Here is a 9,132-nt window from a genome sequence, read left to right as displayed (position 1 = left end):
TGAAGCCAGCGCTCTAGAGTAATGTATGGACACTGGGAAATCACTCGCGCCAGGAGTTTATGGCCGCAGTGGGCCAGGCCGGCAATGGTGATTAAAGTGAGTTATCATACAACGGCTGCGGAGCGTGCCTAAAGCCGTGTCACTTTGTCTGGTCTTCATGGTCAGGGGGCAGGGAGGCAGGGGGACGGAATCTTCAGAGCCTCGTGCGTTCTCCGAAGTTCAGAGCAAGCTGTCGTCAACGTAAAAACAAAACTATCGTAGACGCAAAACTACGGCATTTTGATTCAGGCGTTCCCAACCGCAGGGCGGGGGAGTACCCCCAAGCTACGACAGCTTCAGGGTGGGATGGGGGAGCATTTCCATACTCCATTTATATCTGGTTCAAGGAAGACAGCCGGCCAGGCGGCACCGAGAGGGTGGTACTGACCGGAAGGTGATTCTGTCACGTGCACTTCCATGCATCACGTTCACCGAGCTGAACATGTATGTTGGAGTAGCGAAAAAGAATGATAGTGTTTCCACGGGCATCGAATGTTCACGCACGGGCGAAAAGGCCAGAGTTCGATTACGTGATTTGATTAGCACTGCCTGAACACAATCGCTGCATAGAATACTCCTTTGGACCTATATATCCGCTGCTTGTCCTGTTCCCAATAGGAGGTAAGAATGCAAATGTACTCCAATTGCGTTTTTCTGTTTTTTTTGGGTTCGGTAGGTAATTCGTAGGGGAAAAACTAGGTAATTTGACCCATCCCCAGGAAAAAATAGCCCAAGAAGCCCTAAATAAACTTGGCAAGCACTGTCTTCAAGCAGGAGTTATTCTGTTCATATCATATTATCTAAATCCTATGCACCTTTACTCATACCTTTATATATGTGCGGGTCGCCTTACGGTGTTTCAGAAAGAGATTCAACAAACCATCTGTACTCACTATTTTCTCCCATCATTTACACAATGGTGTAAACGCACCTGCATTATGTCCCGATGCAGTTTGTCTGTTTCGAAGATTGCCGCCTCCGCATCTTAGCACGTCAGAACGCCTGCCTTCCGATGCGCCCATCCGTGGCGGGTGGATTCGAGTCGTTTTAGGCGCTCGCTATTTTCTTGACAGGCATGACCTGCGGCCGGTGACAAGGGCCGCGCTTAAGATTAGGTGACGCCAGAGGGCAGGAGGGACTGTGCCGCGCATTGCCGAGCCAGGTCAACAGCAAAATTTGGAGACTTTTGCCTTCAAATTTTGCCGTTGACCCAGCATCGCATGATCGGATGATGGGGCCAGGGCTCGCACAAGCACTGCTTAGCGTGAGCTATGATCCCAGAAATCCTTCCTCTCAAGAAGTTCGAATTAGTTTTTGAATGTGTCCTGACAATGTGCTGCTAATCAGGCTCTTGCATTATTGCACATACTTTCTTAAATACTGCATTTCGTGTATCGCTGACTAAAGTACCTTTATCAAGGCCAGTCGGGTTTTTTTTGGTCCACCGGCTATACTGATTTGAAGTGGTTCGCTAGAAGCCCGGTATCAGTGTGGGTAGGAGATTACACACATAGTGACCTCCGCTGGCATGTGCTCCCCGCTTCTTTATCAACTTGATTACATGTACACCATGGCTCGTGCACAAAAAGTGCACCAATTAATGCGAACATGGAATAGTTTGAGGTGGATACATAGATGTAAGTAGATCGAGAGCGCGTGATGCTGTTTATGTCATGCCACACGGCCGCTCGGGCGGACTCTGGCCCCAAGACGACCGGCGAGGTCTAGCGAGACCCGGCGAGGCCCGGTGGAGCTCGGGCAGCCGTTGGCGGAGGCCCCTCACCATCAGTGCGCAGATGTGAGCCCGCTGCTGCCCCCCCCCCCCCCCTGATGTCACACCTGGCCAGAGGCCACAACGCCGGGTGTCGGCAGCGGCCGCCCCACCACCACGCTGGCGCCCCGGGCACTCCCCCAGGGGAACGAGGGGTCTGGCGGGGCGCAGATCAGCAGCACGTGTCATGTGGTCGGCGGGGCGGGGAGCTCATAGAACCCCCAATCGATTGCAGCTGACAGCAGCAGGGCAGGAGCGCGCGCCCGCCGGCGTCCCCTCGTTGCAGCTGCGCCCCCTACAGAAATATTTCAGGAATGCGCGGCGACGGCCGTGCGATACATGGCGCCACTGCTGTGGGCTGGAGCGAAGCGCCTTTTAAAGGCTAAAAACACACGGCCGAGCGGGTCTCTTCCGGTGAGTAGACAGATGCACGCTTCTGGGCAATGTCCGGGGTCGCTTCATCGCAAATTCGGCAAAACTCGTGCACGGCTCGCACAAAGCACACGCCGGATGCTTCAGCGCGCGACGAACGCGCACGCACGCGCCTGCGCACGTGCCAAAGCACGCGCACGCCGGGCAGGCGTGCGGGCGTGGGAGTCGGTGACCGGTGTCCGCCTCGGGCGATCGGGGATCAGCCCAGCACGCGCCGCCCACGCCCGCACCTGGCGCCCGTGGGACAATGGACTGAAATGATTAATTACAGTTGGCGCTGGGAATGTAAAATGAAGATTTTACTCGGGGCGTTAGATGAATGGACCCTCGTCGCACGGTAAGGCGTTCATGACCCTTTCACGAATTGTATGAGGCAAGCGTTTGTATACGCAGAGGGGGACCTCGGAGAGCGGTCCAGTCATGATGTGGGCTAAGACGAAGGTGCGGGCTTCGTTCACAGTTCGAACGTATCGCAGATGAAAGTTTCGGTTGGAATGGGGGATATAAGATACCGGCTCACGTCTCCTGCAGCTTATGCCTTACGTTGTGCCGCCAACTAATTGTACCTTAACCGCATGGTAATGTCACCGAAATGAATACCCTTTTAGAATATGGTGGAGCAGCGCGCCTCAGTCCTGGAAGTTTGTACCTTTTCATTCCTTCCACATTCACCAATTACTCCCAGAAATTCTCAGAAAACGGCCGGCGTTATCTCGTTTTCAGCTCCCGTCGCCTCCGATTCACTGCTGCCCACCTTGAATTGCCTCGAATCATCCAAAGCGGCTTGCAGTGTGCAGCTATTCTGTGCACACACACCGACAATGGTTGGACCTGAGCTGGAGCCTAGGGTTTTTTTTTCTCGTTACGCTCCACCTGACCGATCACGACACCAGACCACACCCCACCTGACCAACCACGACGCCAGACCACGCTCCACTTGACCGACCACGAGACCAAACTAGAGTCCTAGACTTGCCGACTTTGCGTGTAAAGCAACACCCTATGAGGAGGAATTTTTCACTCCTTTTCCCCGTATTTTATGTGAATTTTTCGCTCCTGCCTGACATTGTGCAATCGCACATGCCAAACCTATATTCCCTTTCTGAGGTTTTCAGATGTCATACAAAACCAAGCTCACTTGAAACCACCAAGCATAAACAAGACTACACAGAACCTGGACACCTATGGCTATGTCCTGCCTCACCAACATCTGAATCATGTCCATGTATGCACAGAGCAAGGGCGCTAGGTACCTTCTAGCCCAAGACCCCTTCCCCCCCCCCCCCCCCCCAGAGACTCCAGCCGCTTGCACGCATTAAGTTTGGTTTGTTTACAAAATGCATCACAATCGGCGGCAGCGTGCCAAATGCAAGGTTTTCACGCATCCCTGATTTTTTTTTTTTTTTGTCTCACCGCCACACCACGAAAGCACAGCCTGGTGCAAACACCAGCAAGGTCTGGTGGAGAATTTTGCTCCAGGTATTTATTTTACCCCAAGAAGCTTGACGACTAAATTGCATCGCTCCCGAAACGCAGCTTTTCCAAAAAAGTATCAGCCTTTATATTTATCAAACTACTTTTGTTTTCTTGGTATCATACGAGTGTGATACCACGTTATCCTTCCTTTCCCATTGCCTTTAGAGGTACTATGTGTTGCTTAAAATGCTGACCAATTTCTGTGGAAGATGCTCCAACTGTAAACTTGCACCTATTTTGTACACAAATTGGATTCATTCGCCAGCCGCCCAAACATGTTTGATATGCACCCAAGAGTGAACAATTCACAGGGAGTGAAGAAGACAATTTGAAGCACGTAACTTATTTTTACCGCCATCTTTGCCCTGTTAAACCCTCGGTTAGCCATTTTTGGTTTATGGCGGTGCTCGATAATTGTAAATCTAGGTCTTTTGCGTGTCTAACTCACCAGGCTACCTGGCAAGGCTATCCTTATGCTGGCATATAGAGCTTTAGGACAGAGCTGATGCAGCTAATACAGAAATGTTTGATGGCGAAATTCTGCCCTCCGGAAATGTTTATCATGCACACCTCTTACTTGTTTCCCATTTTAATCTCGTAGGTTGGTGAATGTGATTGCTCTTTAAATTTGGGGTGTGAGTGGGATGACTCTGTCTGTCAGCAAACTGTGCAAACTGTGGTACTGACTTTTTGTTTTGGGGGACCAGGAAGAAGTGTACTCTGAAAAAGCCAGCAAGTCTCCTGTGTACCAAGTAATTGCTTACCTCACCTGCTTTCAACACATGATTTGTAACCGTAGTTAGCCATTTGCTGTTTTAATCCATCGAATTTTGTCTAAGACAAATTATGATGCCACAAGACATGCAATGGGCTCATGTTTTCCATATTCTTGCTGTTTGTCCCAAATTCCTTGAAGTGGTACCTCATGGCTGCTTTAGCCAGATGTTTTGCATAGTTGTCATGGTTGCTGACTGGAAAATGACTACTGTATGTATGCACTATATTTTTAACACTGGAATGCTCTAAGCTGCATAGCAATTACAATATGAGCTAAATATCAGCATTAAGCAAATAGTCAGACCATTCCATTAAAAATATGAAGCTAACATCTCAAACTTTGTTATTAAACATGATTTAACAAGCCTTAATAGATGCCTTTGCTGCAGCTGAAAAGTCAAGCGGCAAAACTGGCATGGTCATCTAAAAGTTATGTTACTTTGGAGAAGAGCAATTGTTTTGTGGAGCATACCTATTATTGCCCTTGACAGAGGTTAACCATGGCAATCAGAATAAGTTCTTCAAAGTGATTTAAAGTGTTCTGTGTTGTGTGTTGTCAACTTTGTCTGATGTTAACAAGCATACGCAAATAAACTGAATACAAATGCAAGTTGAAACCAGCCAAAAAATGAGCTTTATCACATTTTTACCATAAGTGTTGCTGTCAACAGATAGGTGAGTTGAGATGACGTTCAACATATGGGCCACTCTAAGTTAGGTTAAGTTGGTTAAGTGCATGGCAAGTGACAATAGGAATTGTGCAGGAATCAGTAACTCACAACTGCTGCTGTGATACCAACAGGTTAGACAGGATGAAATGAAGTGAGGCCTCTTTAGGTTGGGCATAGCTAGGCTACTTTCATGGAAATAAGCATTGGTATTTTGTGAGAAACAGTGACAAAATGTTTGTTTTCCCCGACCCCATCTCAACAGGCGCCAGAGGTATGTGTATTGTGCTTGACTTGAGGATGACCTGATGTGTAGGAGTCCAAGGTTTTTTTTTGTTTGAGCGCTCTATCCTTGTTGAATTTTCTGTTGTTACTCTGTTGTTGAACTCCTTTGCCTTGTTTTGTGTTAAAAATGTTGTGGAAGGGAAGTGCAAAGTGTAGCATCAAATTATTGGCGTTACTGAATTTGTTATGCTCATTACAGTCATAAAGTTGCTCTGCTTTAATGTGTTCTATTTCATTTGCATGGCCTAAGGTGTTAAGAAACAAAAAAGCTCTGTCAGGTTTATGATATTACGCCCAAGCCAACTTGAAATAGATGCCTGTTTGCTGAAGCATCAGTCACTAACTCATAAGTTCCATCTTTTGTTAATTGAATTTTTCACTCCCGGACGGTGTTTTTGCGATGAAATTTTTCGCTCCCATCCTAGTTAAAAAGCAATTCTAGCTCACTGGACCAAACCACGCCACACCTGACCGACCACGACACCAGACCACGTCCCGCCCGACCGACCATGATACCAAAACCACGCCCCACCTGACCGACCACGACACCAAACCACGCCCCACCTGACCGACCACGATGCCAGGCTACGCTCCAGTCTGCCCATGTCCACGGTGCGATAGGGCGATAGCCGCATCCGGTGGGTGCGGCGACCGGTGGACCGTCGGGTCGCCGGCGGCGGGCCGCGGCGCCCCCGTGGGAGGCGGCAGCCGCGCTGTTTGCCGAGCGGCGCCCGGCACACCCGTGTCTCTCAGAAGTGTACCGCCACCGCCGGCCCCGCCCGCGGAAGCGGCAGATAGCGGCGCGCGGCGTGCGAGGAATGTTCTGGCAGCCGGGGTGGACGACATAAGGTCATCCTGCCGCCGGCCGTTTGAGCAAAGCTGAGGCAGCGTGGGTGGACATGGGACGCGAGCTCTCCTTCTCGTCTCCGCCGCCCGGGCAATTCTGATGAAGTGGGTATGGTGATGTAGTTATCCTCTCCATAGCAGGCGCCGCTGTCGTCCCGAGAAATCAGTTGAAAATGGATGGACATGGAGGCGTTGTGAAGCCGTGGGTGTCATCGGGTGAACATTAGCGTGATGAGCATTAGGAGACGAAGCTAGGATAGACGTGAGGACATTAACGCGCGAGCTCTTCCCCGCCCACCGGCGTCACCATTCCGTCCCGCTTTCTCCGAGACAGTTTAAAAATGCAAGGCTCAGATAGTTACTGCGTTCTGTTCGACAACATCTCCGACACGATGTGCATCAGAGCAGATGGCGATCGACTGTGCATACTGCTCCGAGCCTCCAGCGGCGACCGACCGCGCAGACTGCTCCAAGCCTCGAGCGGCGACAGGCCGCGCAGACTGCCCCGAGCCTCCAGTCGTGATCAACTGAGGCCGACTGGAGGTGAAGTATACCCTCGTTTACATGTTTTCCAAGTTATTGCGGTCATCTGATAGCCGCATCCCGTTCCTTTTGCGTCTAATCCGCAACCGACGTTTCCGAGGCACTTACTGGTGCCTCTGATAACAGGGTAAAGGGGTACGCTACCGACATGGATCGAAGCGGAACCTGTCCAGAGCGTGGATTAATTGGCGATTGCATCGCCCTACCTGTTGATTTGGTGGATGGCCAGACCTGCGAGCCCTTTCACCTTACCTTTAATCCGAAACTCAGAATTCGAGAGAGGTGACGCAGACGGTGGATCAGTGACGCCCGCAAGTTGCCACGACAGACCGTGCCACTGTAGGATTGCTTAGCTACGTCTTAAATGTCAACACGAGGCACAGAGAAGCATTCAAACAGTGCGCCAGTCGCCGACAATGATAGCGCGTCCTCAATGTGGTCAGGCCGGAGATCATTATTTCTTGCTTCAACAATCACTCTACCGACCTTCTTCGTTTCTTCAATTTTACGTCACCGAATATTTTAAACCGTCGAAAAAATACGGTACGGAAAACACGTCGCGAAAAAGCAGCCAATGAGGCTATTTGAGTGTTATAAAAAACATTATGTGAAACAATATGTGGCGTGGCACTGCGTCATAGATGAAAAGAAACGACAAATTTTACGTCAAATAAAGCCGCCACCCGCGCTGCCGTTCGTTCGACTACGGCATGACTCTTGTGCATTTCAAGTGATATTTCAGCCATTTGAGTTAGGAACTGAAAGCTTGAATGCTCCAATAATGTCAAAACCATTTTTTGCCGATGCAGGCTTTTGCAACTGGTATGTTTCTCATGTTCCGTTATGGGGAGGGCATTGGTAGCATGCCTGCCTTACAGTGCACATTACTCGGGCGTGTGTCCAGGCATGGAGGCCGTAGCAGTTGGAAATGCGATGCAGGCTAATTCGTATTGCCCTACAGTGCACATTTTTGCCCTCTCCAGTTTTAGAGCTGTGTCTACATGCTGCCAACACAATGGAAGTGAATTAATGCAAAGGTAAATGATGAACAACTGGCCGCGATTGTTACTGTTAAATGATAAAGGTCATGGGCTTTGTTTGGTTAGTATCATAGAAAAGACCATTCTAAGATGAAGATGAACATAAACACTTTGTGTTAGATTAATCCCAAAATAAAAGTTAGTATTGCACCCTTTGACCAGCATTGATGAGCCAGTGCCGACACTTACTGTTAAGAAAAACGCTGATTACCTTGTAAGTTAAAGTTGCGCTGAACAGCATGTTCGATCTGAATAGTGTGTGAAATTACAGTACGCGGCTAGCAACATTTTTGCAACAGGAAGCAGTCTACCATATTCCTTGGTACTGCCATAACACACACATGCCATACCTGGTACTACCATACCACAAGACAACTAACTTAACTAAAGTTAATGATGCATGAAGTAACGTCAGAAAATATTACAAAATGTGAAAAGGCATTGCAAACCTGCTGATGTTGCACAAGGCCGTAGAGGTATGACAACAGTGTGCAGTTATGCTTAGTTGAGTGGAATGCAAGGAAATGACAAAGCTGCCAGTGTACACCAGGCTCGGTTTTAAGTACCCCCACCCCACACACACAAAAATGTACAACACTTGCACATACTTCTCAGCATCTCAAAACATTTCAAGGAACTGAGGAACAACCAAATTTTTGGCGAAATAGACAGATGCAGAGAAAAGGGAGTACAACGTTTGTAAGAGCTTTTACCGAACTTGCAAGGTAGCGCACAGCCAAAGTAAGTTGGTAATTCCCCGATTCAATTTCTCTGAAGGTGTGACATTGACGACTCACGAGCCATGCTTGCCCGCAAACATTTTTATTTTTAAAGACGGTAGTGAATTGATAATTGTACAGCACAATATTTCTAGAATTTTTAATGCATAGACAATTTTGCAAAGCCATATCAAACAAGCTTCTACCCGGCATGTGACCTTGACAAGTGATATTAACCTGCCCCTACTGCCCAAATGAATTGTTTAAATAGATGCATATATTCATTGCACAATGCAACATACAGGCACTCACATATTTATAGGTTTGGTATGCTGGCGAAAGCATAATGAAGCAGTGCATTGCTTTCCCACACCCTTAAAGCATGGAACCATTAGTGTTCGTTATGGTTTGTCGGCGTCCCCTCAGCTTGTCACGTTCAAATGCAGGAATGAAAAATAGAGGCAGAGATCGATAGATCACATTGGATTGGAAATCATTACACTCAAGGGGAGTGTGCCACATTTATATGGAGTTTT

This window comes from Pollicipes pollicipes, unplaced genomic scaffold, assembly GCF_011947565.3.
Source record: "Pollicipes pollicipes isolate AB1234 unplaced genomic scaffold, Ppol_2.1 Scaffold_6138;HRSCAF=7277_pilon_pilon_pilon, whole genome shotgun sequence".
Taxonomy (NCBI): Eukaryota; Metazoa; Arthropoda; class Thecostraca; order Pollicipedomorpha; family Pollicipedidae; genus Pollicipes; species Pollicipes pollicipes.
This window is presented reverse-complemented; position numbering follows the sequence as displayed.